This window comes from Schistocerca gregaria, chromosome 8 (assembly GCF_023897955.1).
Source record: "Schistocerca gregaria isolate iqSchGreg1 chromosome 8, iqSchGreg1.2, whole genome shotgun sequence".
NCBI lineage: Eukaryota > Metazoa > Arthropoda > Insecta > Orthoptera > Acrididae > Schistocerca > Schistocerca gregaria.
Window position 1 is genome coordinate 7,007,851 of NC_064927.1, and position 25,971 is coordinate 7,033,821.

Genomic DNA, 25,971 nt, shown 5'->3' on the forward strand with positions numbered 1-25,971 from the left:
TAATGTAGCATTTGAGCAGTACGAATCCGTCTGAATGTTGCTGTTGACCATTTTCTGCTTGGAGATGCTCTTGAGCTCGAAACACATACTACAAGATCGGTGTTAACTAGCGAAATGGTCGGCAGAGTGCCGTCACCGCGAGTTTCCACTGGCCACTTGCACATCTAAAACAACGTCGGAAAGTAACTCGTTCGCCTTTTGAGTCACATCAAGTATGAGTGTTAATTTTGACGCCACTAGCTCTTCAGGTTGTCATGCAATTCCTTTACCTCTCAGAAATGATTATGAAATAAAAGTGAAGTACGTGACGAGTGTGACGTTAGGAAAACATTAGGCAGCATGGAGAGATTCTGCATGGGACCACCCAACCCAAACGATTAGTGTGTGACGTGCTGCCTGGCAAGTATTCACTGAAGCAGCCCGGCTAGCTCAGTTGGTAGAGCATGAGACTTTTAATCTCAGGGTCGTCGGTTCGAGCCCCACGCTGGGCGGAACGGAATTTTGTTCCGCTGCAGATGTAAATTACCGTTTTTCTGACTAACGTGATGTAATGGAAATAGCAACTTTAAACTTTGCCTACGTCTCTGTCAGTCGCAAGGAAACTGTATTTGAAGGTGAAGGTGATTTTGTAGACATGTGTGAAAGACATGTTCTGAAATGCAAGTGTTGTTGTTTGGAGAGGACATCGGTTACGTGTCACATGTGTAGCCAAGCAGTAATGGGTCGCCATAGATGCAAATATTAGTCGGTAATATGAAGTGTTGTCAGCTGAAGTCTGATGATCCAGACGACCGTAAGGACGAAATACGCAAAAGTACCTCTAGGCCGCGCCTCTTTAGCTCAGTGGTAGAGCACTGGACTAGTAAACCAAGGGTCGTGAGTTCTATCCTCAAAGGAAGAAGTCGAATTTTGGAAATCAGTTGCGCGTCGTGGCCGTATAGCAAACAGTATCTGTGATGACGAACAATTAGCGACATGCCTTTTATTAAGAATTACTCTCAGATGTGATTAAGGCGAATGGCGCAGATAAAGCCTTTGCCAAAGCGGTACAGCATAAGGTGGGACGAGGCAGTCTGAATTACATTTTATAGATGTATTTCTCACATTTGTCAGAGCCTCTCGCGGTCGTCGTCGTCGTCGTCGTCGCCGCCGCCGCTTCTGCAGAAGTAGCAAATGGCCATCGTGGCAAATGCGGCGAGGCACGCCCTGCCTTCGATTCCGTATGCACAAAGTGTGTGGTCTTGTTTCCCAGTCTATGTTTGGTCGGTCACGTAAGAGGTTGAATGTAACGAATGGGTGGGAAAGAGCAAGGGCAGCGGCTGTGTAGAACGAAAACACAAATTATCAGGGGTGTGAGCGTTTCGAGATGAGTCATATACAAGTTGCACTTGGTCGTCAGTGACTGTGTGGCCTAATGGATAAGGCGTCGGACTTCGGATCTGAAGATTACAGGTTCGAATGCTGTCACGCTCGTGTTTTATCAGTTCTGAAAAAGAAACATACCGTTTTAATGTAGCATTTGAGCAGTACGAAACCGTCTGAATGTTGCTGTTGACCATTTTCTGCTTGGAGATGCTCTTGAGCTTGAAACACACACTACAAGACCGGTGTTAACTAGCGAAATGATCGGCAGAGTGCCGTCACCTCGAGTTTCCACTGGCACTTGCACATCTGAAACAACGTCGGAAAGTAACTCGTTCGCCTTTTGAGTCACATCAAGTATGAGTGTTAATTTTGACGCCACTAGCTCTGCAGGTTGTCATGCAATTCCTTTACCTCTCAGAAATGATTATGAAATAAAAGTGAAGTACGTGACGAGTGTGACGTTAGGAAAACATTAGGCAGCATGGAGAGATTCTGTATGGGACCACCCAACCCAAACGAGTACTGTGTGACGTGCTGCCCGGCAAGTAATCACCCAAGCAGCCCGCCTAGCTCAGTAGGTAGAGCATGAGACTCTTAATTTCAGGATCGTGGGTTCGAGCCCCACGCTGTGCGGAACGGAATTTTGTTCCGCTGCAGAAGTAAATTACCGTTTTTCTGATTAACGTGATGTAATGGAAATAGCAACTTTAAACTTTGCCTACGTCTCTGTCAGTCGCAAGGAAACTGTATTTGAAGGTGAAGGTGATTTTGTAGACATGTGTGAAAGACATGTTCTGAAATGCAAGTGTTGTTGTTTGGAGAGGACATCGGTTACGTGTCAGATGTGTAGCCAAGCAGTAATGGGTCGCCATAGCTGCAAATATTAGTCGGTAATATGAAGTGTTGTCAGCTGAAGTCTGATGATCCAGACGACCGTAAGGACGAAGTACTTAAAATTACAGCTAGGGCGCGCCTCTTTAGCTCAGTGGTAGAGCACTGGACTAGTAAACCAAGGGTCGTGAGTTCCATCCTCAAAGGAAGAAGTCGAATTTTGGAAATCAGTTGCGCGTCGTGGCCGTATAGCAAACAGTATCTGTGATGACGAACACTTAGCGACATGCCTTTTATTAAGAATTACTCTCAGATGTGATTAACGCGAATGGCCCAGATAAAGCCTTTGCCAAAGCGGTACAGCATAAGGTGGGACGAGGCAGTCTGAATTACAGTTTATAGATGTATTTCTCACATATGTCAGAGCCTCTCGCGGTCGTCGTCGTCGTCGTCGTCGTCGTCGTCGTCGTCGTCGCCGCCGCCGCCGCCGCCGCCGCTTCTGCAGAAGTAGCAAATGGCCATCGTGGCAAATGCGCCGAGGCACGCCCTGCCTTCGATTCCGTATGCACAAAGTGTGTGGTCTTGTTTCCCAGTCTATATTTGGTCGGTCACGTAAGAGGTTGAATGTAACGAATGGGTGGGAAAGAGCAAGGGCAGCGGCTGTGTAGAACGAAAACACTAATTATCAGGGGTGTGAGCGTTTCGAGATCAGTCATATACAAGTTGCACTTGGTCGTCAGTGACAGTGTGGCCTAATGGATAAGGCGTCGGACTTCGGATCTGAAGATTACAGGTTCGAATGCTGTCACGCTCGTGTTTTATCAGTTCTGAAAAAGAAACATACCGTTTTAATGTAGCATTGGAGCAGTACGAAACCGTCTGAATGTTGCTGTTGACCATTTTCTGCTTGGAGATGCTGTTGAGCTTGAAACACACACTACAAGACCGGTGTTAACTAGCGAAATGATCGGCAGAGTGCCGTCACCTCGAGTTTCCACTGGCACTTGCACATCTAAAACAACGTCGGAAAGTAACTCGTTCGCCTTTTGAGTCATATCAAGTATGAGTGTTAATTTTGACGCCACTAGCTCTGCAGGTTGTCATGCAATTCCTTTACCTCTCAGAAATGATTATGAAATAAAAGTGAAGTACGTGACGAGTGTGACGTTAGGAAAACATTAGGCAGCATGGAGAGATTCTGTATGGGACCACCCAACCCAAACGAGTACTTTGTGACGTGCTGCCCGGCAAGTAATCACCGAAGCAGCCCGGCTAGCTCAGTCGGTAGAGCATGAAACCCTTAATCTCAGGGTCGTGGGTTCGAGCCCCACGCTGGGCGAAACGGAATTTCGTTCCGCTGCAGATGTAAATTACCGTTTTTCTGATTAACGTGATGTAATGGAAATAGCAACTTTAAACTTTGCCTACGTCTCTGTCAGTCGCAAGGAAACTGTATTTGAAGGTGAAGGTGATTTTGTAGACATGTGTGAAAGACATGTTCTGAAATGCAAGTGTTGTTATTTGGAGAGGACATCGGTTACGTGTCAGATGTGTAGCCAAGCAGTAATGGGTCGCCATAGCTGCAAATATTAGTCGGTAATATGAAGTGTTGTCAGCTGAAGTCTGATGATCCAGACGACCGTAAGGACGAAGTACGCAATTTCTGTGTTTCATCAACACTTTGAAGGTCCACAGATTACAGAATGCCTCCAGATGTGCATCGGAAACTACTACTGGTCTTCGAATGAACGATCAAAGTGTAGACTACTTGAGACATTAGTCCCATGGAGGAAAGTGAGCATGGTGACTGTTGTATTCAATCCCGATGAAATTTCTGTGTTTCATCAACACTCTGATAGTCCACAGATTACAGAATGCCTATAGACGTGCATCGGATCTACTACTGGTCTTCCAGGGAACGATCAAAGCGTAGACTGTTTGAGACATTACTCCCATGGAGGAAAGTGTGCATGCTGACTGTTGTATTAAATCCCGATGCAATTTCTGTGTTTCATCAACACCCTGATGGTCCACAGATTACAGTATGCCTCCAGATGTGCATCGGAAACTACTACTGGTCTTCCAGGGAACTATCAAAGCGTAGACACTTTGAGAATTTACTCCCATGGAGGAAAGTGCGCATGGTGACTGTTGTATTCAATCCCGATGCAATTTCTGTGATTCAACCACACTCTGATAGTCCACAGATTGCAGAATGCCTCCTGAGGTGTATCGGAAACTAAAACTGGTGTTCCAGAGAAACATCAAAGAGTAGACTGTTTGAGACATTACTCCCATGGAGGAAAGTGCGCGTGGTGACTGTTGTATTCAATCCCGACGCTATTTCTGTGTTTCATCAACACTCAAATAGTCCCCAGATTACAGAATGCACCAGATGTGCATCGGAAGGTACTACTGGTCTTCCTGAGAACGATAAAAGGGTAGACTGCTTGAGACATTACTCTCATGGAGGAAAGGTCGCATGGTGACTGTTGTATTCAATCCCGATGCAATTTCTGTGTTTCATCAACACTTTGAAGGTCCACAGATTACAGAATGCCTCCATATGTGCATCGGAAACTACTACTGGTCTTCCAGGGAACAATGTATGCGTAGACTGTTTGAGACATTACTCCCATGGAGAAAACTGCGCATGGTGACTGTTGTATTCAATCCCGATGCAATATCTGGGTTTCATCAACACTCTGAATGTCCACAGATTTCAGAATGCTTCCAGATGTGCAACCGAAACTACTACTGGTCTTCCATTGAACCATCAAAGCGTAGACTGTTTGAGACATTACTCGAATGGAGGAAAGTGCGCATAGTGACTGTTGTATTCAATCCCGATGCAATTTCTTTCTTACAAGAACACTCTGATGGTTCACAGATTACAGAATGCCTCCAGATGTGAATCGGAAACTACTACTGGTCTTCCAGGGAACGATCAAAGCGTAGACGGTTTGAGACATTACTCCCATGGAGGAAAGTGCGCATGGTGACTGTTGTATTCAATCCCGATGCAATATCTGTATCTCATTAACACTCTGATAGTCCACTGATAACAGATTGCCTCCAGATGTGCATCGGAAACTACTACTGGTCTTCCAGGGAACGATCAAACCGTAGACAGTTTGAGACATTACTCCCATGTAGGAAAGTGCGCATGGTGACTGTTTTATTCAATCCCGACGCAATTTCTGTTTTTCATCAAAACTCAAATAGTCCCCAGATTACAGAATCCCTCCAGATGTGCATCGGAAACTACTACTGGTCTTCCAGGGAACGATTAAAGCCTAGACTGCTTGAGACATTAATCCCATGGAGGAAAGCTCGCATGGTGACTGTTGTATTCAATCCCGATGCAATTTCTGTGTTACATCAACACTTTGAAGGTCCACAGATTACAAGATTGCCTCCAGATGTGCATCGGAGACTACTACTGGTCTACCAGGGTACGATCAAAGCGTAGACAGTTTGAGACATTACTCCCATGGAGGAAAGTGCGCATGGTGACTGTTGTATTCAATCCCGATGCAATATCTGTGTTTCATCAACACTCTGATTGTCCACAGATTATAGAATGCCCCCAGATGTGCATCGGAAAATACTACTGGTCGTCCAGGGAACGATCAAAGCGTAAACTGTTTGAGGCATTACTCCCATGGATGAAAGTGCGCATGGTTACTGTTGTATTCAATCCCGATGCAATTTCTGTGTTTCATCAACACTCTGATTGTCCACAGATTACAGAATGCCTCCAGATGTGCATCGGAAGCTACTACTGGTCTTCCAGGGAACGATCCAAGCGTTGACTGTTTGAGACATTACTCCCATGGAGGAAAGTGCGCATGGTGACTGATGTATTCAATACCGATGCAGTTTCTGTGTTTCATCAACACTTTGAATATCCACAGATTACAGAATGCCTCCAGATGTGCAACGGAAACTACTACTGGTCTTCCAGGGAACGATCAAAGCGTAGATTGTTTGAGACATTACTCCCATGGAGGAAAGAGCGCATGGTGACTGTTGTATTGATTCATGCTTCATTTTCTGTGTTTCAACAACACTCTGATGGTCCACAGATTACAGAATGCCTCCAGATGTGCATCGGAAACTACTACTGGTCTTCCAGGGATTGATCAAAGCGTAGAGTGTTTGAGACATTACTCTTATGAAGGAAAGTGCGCATGGTGACTGTTGTGTTCAATCCCGAGGCAATTTCTGTGTTTCATCAACCCTTTGAAGGTCCACAGATTACAGAATGCCTCCTGATGTGCATCGGAAACAACTACTGGTCTTCCTTTGAACAATCAAATCGTAGACTGTTTGAGACATTACTCCCATGGAGATAATTGCGCATGGAGACTGCTGTATTCAATCAAGATGCAATTTCTGTGTTCAACACTCTGATAGTCCACCGATTACAGATTGCCTCCAGATGTGCATCGGAAACTACTACTGCTCTTCAAGGGAACGATAAAAGCGTAGACTGCTTGAGACATTACTCTCATGGAGAAAAATTCGCATGGTGACAGTTGTATTCAATCCCGATGCAATTTCTGTGTTTCATCAACACTTTGAAGGTCCACAGATTACAGAATGCCTCCAGATGTGCATCGGAAACTACTACTGGTCTTCGAATGAACGATCAAAGCGGAGACTGTTTGAGACATTACTCCCATATAGGAAAGTGCGCTTGGTGACTGTTGTATTCAATTCCGATACAATTTCTCTGTTTCATCAACACTCTGATTGTCCACAGATTATAGAATGCCCCCAGATGTGCATCGGAATCTATTAATGGTCTTCCAGGAAACGATCAAAGCGTAAACTGTTTGAGACATTACTCCCGTGGAGGATTGTGCGCATGGTTACTGTTGTATTCAATCCCAATGCAATTTCTGTGTTTCATCAACACTCTGATAGTCCACAGATTACAGAATGCCTCCAGATGTGCATCGGAAACTACTACTGCTCTTCAAGGGAACGATAAAAGCGTAGACTGCTTGAGACATTACTCTCATGGAGAAAAATTCGCATGGTGACAGTTGTATTCAATCCCGATGCAATTACTGTGTTTCATCAACACTTTGAAGGTCCACAGATTACAGAATGCCTCCAGATGTGCATCGGAAACTACTACTGGTCTTCGAATGAACGATCAAAGCGTAGACTGTTTGAGACATTATTCCCATATAGGAAAGTGCGCTTGGTGACTGTTGTATTCAATTCCGATACAATTTCTCTGTTTCATCAACACTCTGATTGTCCACAGATTATAGAATGCCCCCAGATGTGCATCGGAATCTATTAATGGTCTTCCAGGAAACGATCAAAGCGTAAACTGTTTGAGACATTACTCCCGTGGAGGATTGTGCGCATGGTTACTGTTGTATTCAACCCCAATGCAATTTCTGTGTTTCATCAACACTCTGATAGTCCACAGATTACAGAATGCCTCCAGATGTGCATCGGAAACTACTACTGGCCTTCAAGTTAACGATCAAAGCGTAGGCTGTTTGAGACAGTACTCCCATGGAGGAATGTGCGCATGGTGATTGTTGTATTAAATACCGATGCAATTTCTGTGTTTCATCAACACTCTGATAGTCCACAGATTACAGATTGCCTCCAATTGTGCATCGGAAACTACTGCTTGTCTTCCAGGGAACTATCAAAGCGTAGACTGTTTGAGACACTACTCCCAAGGAGGAAAGTGCCCATGGTGACTGTTGTATTCAATCCCAATGCAATTTCTGTGTTTCAACAACACTCTGATAGTCCACAGATTACAGAATGCCTCCAGATGTGAAACGGAAACTGCTACTGGTCTTCCAGAGAATGATCAAATCGTAGATTCTTCGAGACATTACTCTCATTAAGGAGAGTGCGCATGATGACTGTTGTGTTCGGGCTAGAGGCAATTTCTGTGTTTCATCAACACTTTGAAGGTCCACAGATTACAGAATGCCTCCAGATGTGCATCGGTAACTACAACTGGTCTTCCAGGGAACGATTAAAGCGTAGACTCTTTGAGACATTACTCCCATGTAGGAAAGTGCGCATGGTGACTGTTGTATTCAATCCCGATGCAATTTCTGTGTTTCATCAACACTTTGAAGGTCCACAGATTACAGGATGCCTCCAGATGTTCATCGGAAACTACTACTGGTCTTCCAGGGAAGGTCAAAGCGTGGACTGTTTGAGACATTACTCCCATGGAGGAATGGTCGCATGGTGACTGTTGTACTTAATCCCGACGCAATTTCTGTGTTTCATCAACACTCATATAGTCCCCAGATTACAGAATGCCTTCAGATGTGCATCGGAAACTACTACTGGCCTTCCAGGGAACGATCAAAGCGTAGACTGTTTGAGACAATACTCCCATGGCGGACAGTTCGCATGGTGACTGTTGTATTCAACCCCGATGCAATGACTGTGTTTCATCAACACTTTGAATGTCCACAGATTACAGAATGCTTCCAGATGTGCAACCGAAACTACTACTGGTCTTCCAGGGAACCTTCAAAGCGTAGACTGTTTGAGACATTACTCCCATGGAGGAAAGTGCGCATGGTGACTGTTGTATTCAATCCCCATGATATTTCTGTGTTTCATCAACATCCTGATAGTCCACAGATTACAGAATGTTTCCAGATGTGCAACCGAAACTACTACTGAACTTCCAGGGAACCTTCAAAGCGTAGACTGTTTGAGACATTACCCCCATGGAGGAAAATGCGCATGGTGACTGTTGTATTCAATCCAGATGCAATTTCTGAGTTTCAATAACACTCTGATAGTACAAAGATTACAGAATGCCTCCAGATGTGCTTCGAAAACTACTACTGGTCTAACAGGGAACGATCAAATCGTAGACTCTTTGAGACATTACCCCCATGGTGGAAAGTTCGCATGGTGTCTGTTGTATTCAATCCCGACGCTATTTCTGTGTTTCATCAACACTCAAATAGTCCCCAGATTACAGAATGCACCAGATGTGCATCGGAAGGTACTACTGGTCTTCCTGAGAACGATAAAAGCGTAGACTGCTTGAGTCATTACTCTCATGGAGGAAAGTTCGCATGGTGACTGTTGTATTCAATCCCGATGCAATTTCTGTGTTTCATCAACACTTTGAATGTCCACAGATTACAGAATGCCTCCAGATGTGCATCGGAAACTACTACTGGTCTTCCAGGGAACAATGTATGCGTAGACTGTTTGAGACATTACTCCCATGGAAGAAAGTGCGCATGGTGACTGTTGTATTCAATCAAGATGAAATTTCTGTGTTTCATCAAAACTTTGATCGTCCACAGATTACAGAATGCCTCCAGATGTGCATCGGAAATTGCTACTGGTCTTCCAGGGAACGATCAATGCGTACTGTGTTTAAGACATTACTCCCATGGAGGAAAGTGCACATGGTGACTGTTGTATTCAATCCCGATGCCATTTCTCTGTTTCATCAACACTCTGATTGTCCACAGATTAAAGAATGCCCCCAGATTTGCATCGGAATCTATTACTTGTCTTCCAGGAAACGATCAAAGCGTAAACTGTTTGAGACATTACTCCCATGGAGGAAAGTGCGCATGGTGACTGTTGTATTCAATCCCGATGCAATTTCTGTGTTTCAACAACACTCTGATAGTCCACAGATTACAGAATGCCTCCAGATGTGAAACGGAAACTGCTACTGGTCTTCCAGAGAATGATCAAATCGTAGATTCTTCGAGACATTACTCTCATTAAGGAGAGTGCGCATGATGACTGTTGTGTTCGAGCTAGAGGCAATTTCTGTGTTTCATCAACACTTTGAAGGTCCACAGATTACAGAATGCCTCCAGATGTGCATCGGTAACTACAACTGGTCTTCCAGGGAACGATTAAAGCGTAGACTCTTTGAGACATTACTCCCATGTAGGAAAGTGCGCATGGTGACTGTTGTATTCAATCCCGAGGCAATTTCTCTGTTTCATCAACACTTTGAACGTCCACAGATTACAGAATGCCTCCAGTTGTTCATCGAAAACTAGTACTGGTCATCCAGTGAACGATCAAGTTGTAGCTGTTTGAGACATTACTCCCATAAAGGAAAGTATGCATAGTGACTGTTGTATTCAATCCCGATGCAATTTCTTTGTTACAAAAACACTTTGATGGTCCACAGATTACAGAATGCCTCCAGATGTGCATCGGAAACTACTACTGGTCTTCCAGGGAACGATCAAAGCGTAGACGGTTTGAGACATTACTCCCATGGAGGGAAGTGCGCATGGTGACTGTTGTATTCAATCACGATGCAATTCCTGTATCTAATTAACACTCTGATAGTCCACTGATAACAGATTGCCTCCAGATGTGCATCGGAAACTACTACTGGTCTTCCAGGGAACGATCAAACCGTAGACAGTTTGAGACATTACTCCCATGGAGGAAAGTGCGCATGGTGACTGTTGTATTCAATCCCGACGCAATTTCTGTTTTTCATCAACACTCAAATAGTCCCCAGATTACAGAATCCCTCCAGATGTGCACCGGAAACTACCACTGGTCTTCCAGGGAACGATCAAAGCCTAGAAGCTTGAGACATTAATCCCATGGAGGAAAGTTCGCATGGTGACTGTTGTATTTAATCCCGATGCAATTTCTATGTTACATCAACACTTTGAAGGTCCACAGATTACAAGATTGCCTCCAGATGTGCATCGGAGACTACTACTGGTCTACCAGGGTACGATCAAAACGTAGACAGTTTGAGACATTACTCCCATGGAGGAAAGTGCGCATGGTGACTGTTGTATTCAATCCCGATGCAATATCTGTGTTTCATCAACACTCTGATTGTCCACAGATTACAGAATGCCTCCAGATGTGCATCGGAAGCTACTACTGGTCTTCCAGGGAACGATCCAAGCGTTGACTGTTTGAGACATTACTCCCAAGGAAGAAAGTGCGCATGGTGACTGATGTATTCAATACCGATGCAGTTTCTGTGTTTCATCAACACTTTGAATATCCACAGATTACAGAATGCCTCCAGATGTGCAACGGACACTACTACTGGTCTTCCAGGGATTGATCAAAGCGTAGACTGTTTGAGACATTACTCTTATGAAGGAAAGTGCGCATGGTGACAGTTGTGTTCAATCCCGAGGCAATTTCTGTGTTTCATCAACCCTTTGAAGGTCCACAGATTACAGAATGCCTCCTGATGTGCATCGGAAACTACTACTGGTCTTCCTTTGAACGATCAAAGCGTAGACCGTTTGAGACATTACTCCCAAGGAGATAAGTGCGCATGGAGACTGCTGTATTCAATCAAGATGCAATTTCTGTGTTCAACACTCTGATAGTCCACCGATTACCGAATGCCTCCAGATGTGCATCGGAAACTACTACTGGTCTTCAAGGGAACGATGTAAGTGTAGACTGTCTGAGACATTACTCCCATGGAGGAAAGTGCGCATGGTGACTGTTGTATTCAATCCAGATACAATTTCTGTTTTTCATAAAGACTTTGAAGGTCCAAGGATTACAGAATGCCTCCAGATGTGCATCGGAAACTACTACTGCTCTTCCAGGGAACGATCAAAGCGTAGACCCTTTGAGACATTACTCCCATGGAGGAAAGAGCGCATGGTGACGGTTGTATTCAATCCCGATGCAATTTCTGTGTTTCATCAACATTCTGATAGTCCACATATTACAGAATGCCCCCAGATGTGCATCGGAAACTTCTACTGGTCTTCCAGGGAACGATCAAAGCGTAGACTGTTTGAGACATTACACCCATTGAGGAAAGGGCTTATGGTGACTATTGTATTCAATCCCGATACAAATTCTGTGTTTCATTAACACTCTGATAGTCAACATATCACAGAATGCCCATAGATTTGCATGGGAAACTACTACTGGTCTTCCAGGAAACGATCAAATCGTAGACTGTTTGAGACATTACTCCCATAGAGGAAAGTACGCATGGTGACTGATGTATTCAATCCCGAAGCAATTTCTGTGTTTCATCAACACATTGAAGGTCCACAGATTACAGAATGCCTCCATATTTGCATCGGAAACTACTACTGGTATTCTAGGGAACCATCAAAGCGTAGACTGTTTGAGACATTAGTCTCATTGAGGAAAGTGAGCATGGTGACTGTTGTATTCAATCCCGATGTAATTTCTGTGTTTCAACAACACTCTGATAGTCCACAGATTACACCATGCCTCCAGCTGTGCATCGGAAACTACTACTGGTCTTCCAGGGAAAGATCAAAGCGTAGACTGTTTCAGACATTACTCCGATGGAGGAAAGTGCACATGGTGACTGTTATATTCAATCCCGACACAATTTCTGTGTTTCATCATCACTCCAATAGACCCCAGATTACAGAATGCACCAGATGTGCATCGGAAGCTACTACTGGTCTTCCTGAGAACGATAAAAGCGTAGACTGCTTGAGACATTACTCTCATGGAGGAAAATTCGCATGGTGACTGTTGTATTCAATCCCGATGCAATTTCTGTGTTTCATCAACACTTTGAAGGTCCACAGATTACAGAATGCCTCCAGATGTGCATCGGAAACTACTACTGGTCTTCGAGGGAACGATCAAACCGTAGACAGTTTGAGACATTACTCCCATGGAGGAAAGTGCGCATGGTGACTGTTGTATTTAATCCCGACGCAATTTCTGTTTTTCATCAACACTCAAATATGAAATAAAAGTGAAGTACGTGACGAGTGTGACGTTAGGAAAACATTAGGCAGCATGGGGAGATTCTGTATGGGACCACCCAACCCAAACGAGTACTGTGTGACGTGCTGCCCGGCAAGTATTTACCGAAGCAGCCAGGCTAGCTCAGTCGGTAGAGCATGAGACTCTTAATCTCAGGGTCGGGGTTTCGAGCCCCACGATGGGCGGAACGGAATTTTGTTCTGCTGCAAATGTAAATTACCGTTTTTCTGATTAACGTGATGTAATGGAAATAGCAACTTTAAACTTTGCCTACGTCTCTGTCAGTCGCAAGGAAACTGTATTTGAAGGTAAAGGTGATTTTGTAGACATGTGTGAAAGACATGTTCTGAAATGCAAGTGTTGTTGTTTGGAGAGGACATCGGTTACGTGTCAGATGTGTAGCCAAGCAGTAATGGGTCGCCATGTTGTTGTTGTTGTGGTCTTCAGTCCTGAGACTGGTTTGATGCAGCTCTCCATGCTACTCTATCCTGTGCAAGCTTCTTCATCTCCCAGTACCTACTGCAACCTACATCCTTCTGAATCTGCTTAGTGTACTCATCTCTCGGTCTCCCTCTACGATTTTTACCCTCCACACTGCCCTCCAATGCTAAATTTGTGATCCCTTGATGCCTCAAAACATGTCCTACCAACCGATCCCTTCTTCTAGTCAAGTTGTGCCACAAACTTCTCTTCTCCCCAATCCTATTCAATACCTCCTCATTAGTTACGTGATCTATCCACCTTATCTTCAGTATTCTTCTGTAGCACCACATTTCGAAAACTTCTATTCTCTTCTTGTCCAAACTTGTTATCGTCCATGTTTCACTTCCATACATGGCTACACTCCAAACAAATATTTTCAGAAAGGACTTCCTGACACTTTAATCTATATTCGATGTTAACAAATTTCTCTTCTTCAGAAACGCTTTCCTTGCCATTGCCAGTCTACATTTTATATCCTCTCTACTTCGACCATCATCAGTTATATTACTTCCTAAATACCAAAACTCCTTTGCTACTTTAAGTGTCTCATTTCCTAATCTAATTCCCTCAGCATCACCCGATTTAATTGGACTACATTCCATTATCCTCGTTTTGCTTTTGTTGATGTTCATCTTATATCCTCCTTTCAAGACACTGTCCATTCCGTTCAACTGCTCTTCCAAGTCCTTTGCCGTCTCTGACAGAATTAGAATGTCATCGGCGAACCTCCAAGTTTTTACTTCGTCTCCATGAATTTTAATACCTACTCCAAATTTTTCTTTGTTTACTGCTTGCTCAATATACAGATTGAATAACATCGGGGAGAGGCTACAACCCTGTCTCACTCCTTTCCCAACCACTGCTTCCCTTTCATGCCCCTCGACTCTTATTACTGCCATCTGGTTTCTGTACAAATTATAAATAGCCTTTCACTCCCTGTATTTTACCCCTGCCACCTTTAGAATTTGAAAAAGAGTATTCCAGTCAACATTGTCAAAAGCTTTCTCTAAGTCTACAAATGCTAGAAACGTAGGTTTGCCTTTTCTTAATCTTTCTTCTAAAATAAGTCGTAAGGTCAGTATTGCCTCACGTGTTCCAACATTTCGACGGAATCCAAACTGATCCTCCCCGAGGTCTGCATCTACCAGTTTTTCCATTCGTCTGTAAAGAATTCGCGTTAGTATTTTGCAGCCGTGGCTTATTAAACTGATAGTTCGGTAATTTCCACATCTGTCAGCACCTGCTTTCTTTGGGATTGGAATTATTATATTCTTCTTGAAGTCTGAGGGTATTTCGCCTGTCTCTTACATCTTGCTCACCAGCTGGTAGAGTTTTGTCATGACTGGCTCTCCCAAGGCCGTCAGTAGTTCTAATGGAATGTTGTCTACTCCGGGGGCCTTGTTTCGACTCAGGTCTTTCAGTGCTCTGTCAAACTCTTCACGCAGTATCATATCACTCATTTCGTCTTCATCTACATCCTCCTCCATTTCCATAATATTGTCCTCAAGTACATCACCCTTGTATAAACCTTCTATATACTCCTTCCACCTTTCTGCCATCCCTTCTTTGCTTAGAACTGGGTAGCCATCTGAGCTCTTGATATTCATACACGTGGTTGTCTTCTCTCCAAAGGTCTCTTTAATTTTCCTGTAGGCAGTATCTATCTTACCCCTAGTGAGATAAGCCTCTACATCCTTACATTTGTCCTCTAGCCATCCCTGTTTAGCCATTTTGCACTTCCTGTCGATCTCATTTTTGAGACGTTTGTATTCCTTTTTGCCTGCTTCATTTACTGCATTTTTATATTTTCTCCTTTCATCAATTAAATTCAATATTTCTTCTGTTACCCAAGGATTTCTAGCAGCCCTCGTCTTTTTACCTACTTTATCCTCTGCTGCCTTCACTACTTCATCCCTCAGAGCTACCCATTCTTCTTCTACTGTATTTCTTTCCCCTATTCCTGTCAATTGTTCCCTTATGCTCTCCCTGAAACTCTGAACAACCTCTGGTTCTTTCAGTTTATCCAGGTCCCATCTCCTTAATTTCCCACATTTTTGCAGTTTCTTCAGTTTTAATCTACAGGTCATAACCAATAGATTGTGGTCAGAGTCCACATCTGCCCCTGGAAATGCCTTACAACTTAAAACCTGGTTCCTAAATCTCTGTCTTACCATTATATAATCTATCTGATACCTTTTAGTATCTCCAGGGTTCTTCCACATATACAACCTTCTTTCATGATTCTTAAACCAAGTGTTACCTATGACTACGTTGTGCTCAGTACAAAATTCTACTAGGCGGTTTCCTCTTTCATTTCTTAGCCCCAATCCATATTCACCTACTATGTTTCCTTCTCTCCCTTTTCCTACACTCGAATTCCAGTCACCCATTACTATTAAATTTTCGTCTCCCTTCACTATCTGAATAATTTCTTTTATTTCATCGTACATTTCTTCAATTTCTTCATCATCTGCAGAGCTAGTTGGCATATAAACTTGTACTACTGTAGTAGGTGTGGGCTTCGTATCTATCTTGGCCACAATAATGCGTGCACTATGCTGTTTGTAGTAGCTTACACGCATTCCTATTTTCCTATTCATTATTAAACCTACTCCTGCATTACCCCTATTTGATTTTGTGTTTATAACCCTGTAATCACCTGACCAGAAGTCTTGTTCCTCCTGCCACCGAACTTCACTAATTCCCACTATATCTAACTTTAACCTATCCATTTCCCTTTTTAAATTTTCTAACCTACCTGCCCGATTAAGGGATCTGACATTCAACGCTCCGATCCGTAGAACGCCAGTTTTCTTTCTCCTGATAACGACATCCTCCTGAGTAGTCCCCGCCCGGAGATCCGAATGGGGGACTATTTTACCTCCGGAATATTTTACCCAAGAGGATGCCATCATCATTTAATCATACAGTAAAGCTGCATGTCCTCGGGAAAAATTACGGCTGTAAGTTTCCCCTTGCTTTCAGCCGTTCGCAGTACCAGCACAGCAAAGCCGTTTTGGTTAATGTTGCAAGGCCAGATCAGTCAATCATCCAGACTGTTGCCCCTGCAACTACTGAAAAGGCTGCTGCCCGTCTTCAGGAACCACACGTTTGTAGGGCCTCTCAACAGATACCCCTCCGTTGTGGTTGCACCTACGGTACGGCCATCTGTATCACTGAGGCACGCAAGCCTCCCCACCAACGGCAAGGTCCATGGTTCATGGGGGGGGGTCGCCATAGCTGCAAATATTAGTCGGTAATATGAAGTGTTGTCAGCAGAAGTCTGATGATCCAGACGACCGTAAGGAAGAAGTACGCAAAAGTACCGCTAGGCCGTGCCTCTTTAGCTCAGTGGTAGAGCACTGGACTAGTAAACCAAGGGTCGTGAGTTCCATCCTCAAAGGAAAAAGTAGAATTTTGGAAATCAGTTGCGCGTCGTGGCCGTATAGCAAACAGTATCTGTGATGACGAACAATTAGCGACATGCCTTTTATTAAGAATTACTCTCAGATGTGATTAAGGCGAATGGCGAAGATAAAGCCTTTGCCAAAGCGGTACAGCATAAGGTGGGACGAGGCAGTCTGAATTACATTTTATAGATGTATTTCTCACATATGTCAGAGCCTCTCGCGGTCGTCGTCGTCGTCGTCGTCGTCGTCGTCGTCGTCGCCGCCGCAGCTTCTGCAGAAGTAGCAAATGGCCATCGTGGCAAATGCGGCGAGGCACGCCCTGCCTTCGATTCCGTATGCACAAAGTGTGTGGTCTTGTTTCCCAGTCTATATTTGGTCGGTCACGTAAGAGGTTGAATGTAACGAATGGGTGGGAGAGAGCAAGGGCAGCGGCTGTGTAGAACGAAAACACAAATTATTAGGAGGTGTGAGCGTTTCGAGATGAGTCATATACAAGTTGCACTTGGTCGTCAGTGACTGTGTGGCCTAATGGACGTCAGCCAGCGGCTGCGCTGGAGGTCGGACGTGCCGTGCTGTGTGCTGTGCTGCGTTAGCTCCGCGTGGTAAGTCTCTGCTCTTGCTGCAACGCGTCGCTGTCTATAGTATTTGTGTAGACATGAAAACGAATTAAGAGATGTCGCAACCGCAACGAAAAGAAACTTTGAAATTCACGTTTGATCGCAACTTTGTCCGACCGAGGTCATTTGCTGTTGAACAGTGGTTAGAGGATGATGTTAAAATAGGACTTGATGATATAATCGGCATACATTTCTCGATTATGAACAGTGTGGTTTTCGTGAAACTTGCCAGTCCAGAATTGTGTGAAAGGATAGTTCGATCTTGTGGTGGCATTCTGAAATTTAAACATGCTGACGGAAATGTTGGGGAGGTTACCGTTGCCCATGCTGGTCTAGGTATTCGGACCGTGCGAGTCTTTGAACTTCCCTTTGAAATTACAAGTGACCAGATAAATGCTGTTATTGCTCCATACGGGAAAGTTTTGAGTAATATTGCCGAACGGTGGTCTGCTGCACACAAATTCCCTGTTTTGAATGGTGTGCGCCAATTAATAGTCGAATTGCAGAAGCACATTCCGTCGTTTATAAACGTCTGCGGATATAGAGCTGTTGTGATGTATGATGACCAACCGAAAACGTGTGCTGTCTGCAATTTACCAGGCCACGTTCGTGCTGACTGTGTTCAGAGGCGCGTGGCGCAACTGCCTGCCGGCGATGCCGTCAGGCCCCCTGCTATGTCAACGCTGCCCGTGACATATGTCGCCGTAGCGCGCGGTTTTGCAAGTGCCAATGCGCCCCCCGAAGTTACTACGAATACCGACCCACAAGCGACCGACCAACCGACCGACTCAGGTGTAGCATCAGTAGACACTCAACCCTCCTGCGCAGACATATCTGCTCCTGCCCTTGTCGCCGTGGAATCGCCCAATGAGGCAATGGATACGGACGCGACCTCAGTCGCTTCGGGTAGTGCTCCTCTGCATCCTGGAGCTTCTTTAGGAGGTATCAAAAGCGTATCAGGTGCACAGAAAACGGACTCGCAACCAGCCGTTTCTAGTGGTGCTCCTCCGAATCCTGCAGCTGCCTTAGGCACTGACCACAGCCCGTCAAGTGCAATGAAATCAGACCTGGCGTCAATCACTTCGAGTAGTGCTACTTTGCAACCTGAGGCTTCTTCAGGTACCGTCCAAAGTCCACCACGAGACGCATCTCCCAAGAAATCTAAAAAACGGAGGATCGCGCGTCAAGGTGCAGAGCAGACTGCACCACAACTGCGTGAACAGGCGAAGCAAATAGGGGGCAAAATACGTCAATTTGCATCTGAGAACTTGCAGTGCAATCAGCAGTCATCTAACGAAGACCCTGTGTCCTTGGATAGTACCTCAGGTTCTGCCAGTTTGCCCTCCGATGACGTAGCAATTACCCGAACCGAAGATAAAAATCAGCAGCAAACACCTGAATATAGTGCACCACTTAATGACGAACCGATGACAGGGCTGTCGAATCCGTGGGCAGACGATGTCGACGACACTACAAAGGAGGACGAAATTATGGACACCACAGGAACCGTTACAGTCACCACGATGGCCACACCACGAGATGACGTCGTCTTGAATGTCATCGCCGCGACGGATACTGTCCCAGACACGGAGAAGCCGACTGATCCCTTCCCAAGTCATGAATATTTCTAGTCTGAACGGTTTTACTGACTTGTGTCCACATGTCTCTCGGGTCAGATTTCTTAATGTTTTTTCGAAATGATATGTTGCCAGAGTTTTTCCTAATTACACTCCCGTCTTGGCTAACGTACTTCCGTTGCAGGCATATAAGATCGCTACGCTGAACATCAATAAAATTTGTAGCCCATTTAATTTACAAAATTTAAAAGATTTCCTGTATGCAGCTGATGTGGACATTTTGTTTTTACAAGAAGTAACAAACATCGAACTTGTCTTCATACAGGGGTATAATGCTATAGTCAATCCTGGAATTGAATGTGATTTGGGTACCGCATTTCTTTTCAAAGAGGGCGTCGTCATTACAGACGTAACAAAACTGCCTAACGGCAGAGGCATTGCCGGCACGCTTTATAACACCAGGATTATTAATGTCTATGCCCCATCTGGTTCTACCAATCGGTGCCAACGAGCACAGTTTTTTAAGGAGGGAATTGTTCCTTTGTTTGGTGTACACTGCACCCATACCATCCTTGGAGGCGACTTTAACAGTGTCATACATGCCAAAGACCAAACTCCGAACTACAACAAATCGCCGGACCTGGAACGTATCGTCACCGATCTCCGTTTAACTGATTCGTGGGAGCAAAAGCACGGCGCGGCACCCGGCTTTACCCACCTCACTAATCATTCAGCGAGCCGGTTGGATCGAATATATGTCTCGCCCAATCTGAAACACCGCATCCTGCAGTCTGAAGTTTGGCCAACCGTTTTTTCGGACCACGCTGCATATATATGCACATTAAATTTGGAACGACAAGGAACCTGTCGTTATAAAGGGCCATGGAAACTTAATGTTTCACACTTAAAAGATCCTGCCTGTCGAGAAGCCTTTCTCACCACCTGGAGAGCCTGCGAGACCAAACTCATCTCTTACCACTCGACTTTGGATTGGTGGCTCAAATGCGCCAAACCTCAGATCCGGAGACGTTTCATCAACTACTCCCGGGAGAAGAGCTTTTGGCGGAAAAGAACGATAGAATTTTACTTTCATTGTCTCCGAGAACTCTACCTGCAAGGTGCTACAGCTATTGGGAACCATGGGAGAATTAAAAAAATCCAGGCAAAAATACTGACATTAAGGCGACAACAGCTTGAAGGATACCAAATAAGGTCAAGAGCAGAGACTGTGGCGCAAAAAGAAGCCACTTCGATATATCATGTGATTCGTGAAACTAAACGAGGATTCCGCAAAATACTGACGGAGCTTAAAACTGATAATGGACCCACCTTGACAATGCACAACGACATAAAAGCAGAAATACTAACCCATTTCGACAACTTGTTTTCACATAAAGAGGTAGACGAAAAAGCACAGGACGATTTACTGACTCACCTGCAAGGACGCGTTGGTAACGCGTACGCGGAAGCTCTAATAGCGGAGGCGACCGAAGACGATGTACACTATGCTGTCAATCAAAGTGCAAAAAATAAATCCCCTGGAGCTGACGGCATACCAGCAGAATTTTATCAAGTCTTCTGGGAACATATAAAACATAGAATTACATGCATCTGTAATGAACTTCTGAACCTCAATAAGGAGATACCGAAAGATTTTCGCGAAGGTATGGTAGTGTTAATCGCAAAAAAATCGGCTGGCAAGAAAATTGGAAATTTGAGACCAATCACTCTGCTGAACAGTGACTATAAAATTTTTTCGCGGCTCTTAGCCCACAGACTTAAAAATGTAATGGCCAGCGTCACCGGCCCATATCAGTTTAGCGTGGGCAAAGGTAGGAAAATTCAGCAGACGCTGTCCGACTACCGCGACATAATTTCAATAGCAGAAGTATGTCGACTAAAATGTGCCATCGTGTCGTTAGATTTCGATAAAGCCTTCGACAGGATCAGCCACTCCTACCTCCTGAAAACGATGGGCGCAATGGGTTTTCCGCCGAGATTCGTCGACCTCATACGACGTTTGGTAACGAATACCTCCTCCAGAATCATCATAAATGGACAGCCTAGCCGGCCAGTCGAGATCGCATGTTCCGTCAGGCAAGGTTGTCCGTTGTCCATGGCACTTTTTGCCATGGCCATCGAACCTTTGCTCGCTACCTTGACTCAGCGGTTACAAGGATTGCAAATACGAGGAAACAAAATAATATGTAAAGCTTATGCGGACGATGTTGGGTTTCTCGTTATGAATGTAGCGGAAGTCGAGACGGCAATGCACATAATAGAAAAATACGAACGAGCGTCAGCCGCGAGGTTAAACAAAACCAAGTCCGGCATATTCAATATCGGATGTGGCATTGGCATGCGCACACACGGTCAGTTACGTGAGCTAACAGCCTTGAAGTGTCTCGGAATTGATTTCCGAAAAAATATACGTCAAACTATTGCGGCCAACTATAGACAAGTACTAACTACCATACGAGCTAAGCTAGTGTACGGACACATAGTATTCGACAATTAAATGAAATTCAGAGAGTGTCTTTAGCGAACGTCTCTATTACTTCCAAAGTCAATTATGTCGCCCAGATACTGCCAATACCCGCCGGCATCGCCAAACAAATTATGTCAGCAATAGGCTATTTTGTGAGCCGTGGCCACATCTTTAAAATCCAGTATGACACTCTGACGCTCGCCACTAATAATGGCGGCTTAAACTTAACGAATGTTACTAAAAAGTCGCAGGCTCTGTACATCTCCAATACGTTTCAACAATGGAGACAATCCGGCAGCTGTATCGCCGCGCACTTGCTATCTGAAATAGCTCCAGATGACCTCTCTCCACCCATTAATGTGCAGCACATACCGAGCGGACTTTACCATTTACGATGGTTTTTAATAGAATATAGCTACCTACATTCAAGAATTCCGGAAAAAGACATGACAAACGTAAAAGAAATATATGACAAATTGATGGGAGAAAAGACGAACAACAAAATAGAACAAAACTATCCATGTTCTAACTGGAAAGTGATATGGGCAAATATTCATAACCGTAAGTTAGCAACTCATCTGAAAGCAACATGGTACTTTGTTGTAAATAGGAAAGTTGCAACAAACTCGAAACTTCATTCGATCCACTTAGCGGGTTCACCTTTGTGTGCAACGTGTAGTTTAATTGATAACGAAGAACATCGTTTCGTGTGCGACAAGGTTAAATATATCTGGCTGAATGTCCGACGAAAGCTGGCACTCATCCTTCGAACGTCACCTAACGCTATAACGCCTGCGGACTTTTTGACACCGGATGATGTACCCTTTCCTAACACGAAACGCAACGCAGTCAATTGGCTGAAAGCGGCAACGGTACATTACCTCTTCACGAAGGAAGAGAAAAGCCAAGAGGATTTTTGGATCTATCTGCTAACTGAGCATCACATGTTACTGAAGATTAGTAAATATAAAGAAACATACGCAAATTTTTTAATCAAGACCCTGATGTAAAAGAATTAACAAGAAATATCTGCGGACACAGAAGACAAACGTAAGGGAGTGTTCACCACAACTAACTTACTTTACAATCGTGGAAAAAAAAAAATAGTTTTTACCGGAATTGCCGTTCTTTGAGTTCAACGTTTATTAATTTATTTTTCTAGAAGCCATTATAAATAGTTGCTTCTCACCGAATATGGTTTGTTTTTTAAGCATTTTCAGAGAGAAGAGGCAGTTTCGGAATGCCCTCTGACGTTTCTTTGTCAAGGAAGACTATTTGCTTTAAGTGTGACAACAAAAAACAGCGATGAAGAAGGAAACAAACTGAACATAACTTCTGTTTCTACCTACTGAAGACATAATTCTTTTTTCACATTATCAATAAGCCCAAAGAGGGGGTACATTAGTTTCTCCACGATAAAGGGATTAACTTCGTCTCATCAGTTTATGGTTATGTACATGGCGTGAGAAGCCGACGCCGATGAAGCCGAATTATGGAGAGCGCAAGGATGGGCTAAAAGGGGGTGATGGGAGGCCCACAAAAAAAAAAAAAAAAAGAAAATGGATAAGGCGTCGGACATCGGATCTGAAGATCACAGGTTCGAAAGCTGTCACGCTCGTGTTTTAACAGTTCTGAAAAAGAAACATACCGTTTTAATGTAGCATTTGAGCAGTACGAATCCGTCTGAATGTTGCTGTTGACCATTTTCTGCTTGGAGATGCTCTTGAGCTCGAAACACATACTACAAGATCGGTGTTAACTAGCGAAATGGTCGGCAGAGTGCCGTCACCGCGAGTTTCCACTGGCCACTTGCACATCTAAAACAACGTCGGAAAGTAACTCGTTCGCCTTTTGAGTCACATCAAGTATGAGTGTTAATTTTGACGCCACTAGCTCTTCAGGATGTCATGCAATTCCTTTACCTCTCAGAAATGATTATGAAATAAAAGTGAAGTACGTGACGAGTGTGACGTTAGGAAAACATTAGGCAGCATGGAGAGATTCTGCATGGGACCACCCAACCCAAACGATTAGTGTGTGACGTGCTGCCTGGCAAGTATTCACTGAAGCAGCCCGGCTAGCTCAGTTGGTAGAGCATGAGACTTTTAATCTCAGGGTCGTCGGTTCGAGCCCCACGCTGGGCGGAACGGAATTTTGTTCCGCTGCAGATGTAAATTACCGTTTTTCTGACTAACGTGATGTAATGGAAATAGCAACTTTAAACTTTGCCTACGTCTCTGTCAGTCGCAAGGAAACTGTATTTGAAGGTGAAGGTGATTTTGTAGACATGTGTGAAAGACATGTTCTGAAATGCAAGTGTTGTTGTTTGGAGAGGACATCGGTTACGTGTCACATGTGTAGCCAAGCAGTAATGGGTCGCCATAGATGCAAATATTAGTCGGTAATATGAAGTGTTGTCAGCTGAAGTCTGATGATCCAGACGACCGTAAGGACGAAATACGCAAAAGTACCTCTAGGCCGCGCCTCTTTAGCTCAGTGGTAGAGCACTGGACTAGTAAACCAAGGGTCGTGAGTTCTATCCTCAAAGGAAGAAGTCGAATTTTGGAAATCAGTTGCGCGTCGTGGCCGTATAGCAAACAGTATCTGTGATGACGAACAATTAGCGACATGCCTTTTATTAAGAATTACTCTCAGATGTGATTAAGGCGAATGGCGCAGATAAAGCCTTTGCCAAAGCGGTACAGCATAAGGTGGGACGAGGCAGTCTGAATTACATTTTATAGATGTATTTCTCACATTTGTCAGAGCCTCTCGCGGTCGTCGTCGTCGTCGTCGTCGCCGCCGCCGCTTCTGCAGAAGTAGCAAATGGCCATCGTGGCAAATGCGGCGAGGCACGCCCTGCCTTCGATTCCGTATGCACAAAGTGTGTGGTCTTGTTTCCCAGTCTATGTTTGGTCGGTCACGTAAGAGGTTGAATGTAACGAATGGGTGGGAAAGAGCAAGGGCAGCGGCTGTGTAGAACGAAAACACAAATTATCAGGGGTGTGAGCGTTTCGAGATGAGTCATATACAAGTTGCACTTGGTCGTCAGTGACTGTGTGGCCTAATGGATAAGGCGTCGGACTTCGGATCTGAAGATTACAGGTTCGAATGCTGTCACGCTCGTGTTTTATCAGTTCTGAAAAAGAAACATACCGTTTTAATGTAGCATTTGAGCAGTACGAAACCGTCTGAATGTTGCTGTTGACCATTTTCTGCTTGGAGATGCTCTTGAGCTTGAAACACACACTACAAGACCGGTGTTAACTAGCGAAATGATCGGCAGAGTGCCGTCACCTCGAGTTTCCACTGGCACTTGCACATCTGAAACAACGTCGGAAAGTAACTCGTTCGCCTTTTGAGTCACATCAAGTATGAGTGTTAATTTTGACGCCACTAGCTCTGCAGGTTGTCATGCAATTCCTTTACCTCTCAGAAATGATTATGAAATAAAAGTGAAGTACGTGACGAGTGTGACGTTAGGAAAACATTAGGCAGCATGGAGAGATTCTGTATGGGACCACCCAACCCAAACGAGTACTGTGTGACGTGCTGCCCGGCAAGTAATCACCCAAGCAGCCCGCCTAGCTCAGTAGGTAGAGCATGAGACTCTTAATTTCAGGATCGTGGGTTCGAGCCCCACGCTGTGCGGAACGGAATTTTGTTCCGCTGCAGAAGTAAATTACCGTTTTTCTGATTAACGTGATGTAATGGAAATAGCAACTTTAAACTTTGCCTACGTCTCTGTCAGTCGCAAGGAAACTGTATTTGAAGGTGAAGGTGATTTTGTAGACATGTGTGAAAGACATGTTCTGAAATGCAAGTGTTGTTGTTTGGAGAGGACATCGGTTACGTGTCAGATGTGTAGCCAAGCAGTAATGGGTCGCCATAGCTGCAAATATTAGTCGGTAATATGAAGTGTTGTCAGCTGAAGTCTGATGATCCAGACGACCGTAAGGACGAAGTACTTAAAAGTACAGCTAGGGCGCGCCTCTTTAGCTCAGTGGTAGAGCACTGGACTAGTAAACCAAGGGTCGTGAGTTCCATCCTCAAAGGAAGAAGTCGAATTTTGGAAATCAGTTGCGCGTCGTGGCCGTATAGCAAACAGTATCTGTGATGACGAACACTTAGCGACATGCCTTTTATTAAGAATTACTCTCAGATGTGATTAACGCGAATGGCCCAGATAAAGCCTTTGCCAAAGCGGTACAGCATAAGGTGGGACGAGGCAGTCTGAATTACAGTTTATAGATGTATTTCTCACATATGTCAGAGCCTCTCGCGGTCGTCGTCGTCGTCGTCGTCGTCGTCGTCGCCGCCGCCGCCGCCGCCGCTTCTGCAGAAGTAGCAAATGGCCATCGTGGCAAATGCGCCGAGGCACGCCCTGCCTTCGATTCCGTATGCACAAAGTGTGTGGTCTTGTTTCCCAGTCTATATTTGGT

At 44.5% G+C, this 25,971-nt stretch overlaps 5 non-coding genes across 5 annotated transcripts; all 5 read left to right on the forward strand.

The window, feature by feature from the left end:
* The first annotated feature begins 418 nt into the window (after positions 1–418).
* On the forward strand, positions 419–491 carry Trnak-uuu (transfer RNA lysine (anticodon UUU)). Its single transcript has one exon. It is a non-coding gene; the product is annotated as a tRNA-Lys (tRNA).
* Positions 492–1,925: 1,434 nt separating this feature from the next.
* Trnak-cuu (transfer RNA lysine (anticodon CUU)) lies at positions 1,926–1,998 on the forward strand. The gene has a single exon. It is a non-coding gene; the product is annotated as a tRNA-Lys (tRNA).
* A 1,464-nt stretch (positions 1,999–3,462) lies between these two features.
* Trnak-cuu (transfer RNA lysine (anticodon CUU)) lies at positions 3,463–3,535 on the forward strand. Its single transcript has one exon. It is a non-coding gene; the product is annotated as a tRNA-Lys (tRNA).
* Positions 3,536–23,600: 20,065 nt separating this feature from the next.
* Positions 23,601–23,673, forward strand: Trnak-uuu (transfer RNA lysine (anticodon UUU)). Its single transcript has one exon. It is a non-coding gene; the product is annotated as a tRNA-Lys (tRNA).
* A 1,434-nt stretch (positions 23,674–25,107) lies between these two features.
* Positions 25,108–25,180, forward strand: Trnak-cuu (transfer RNA lysine (anticodon CUU)). Its single transcript has one exon. It is a non-coding gene; the product is annotated as a tRNA-Lys (tRNA).
* Positions 25,181–25,971: the final 791 nt, after the last annotated feature.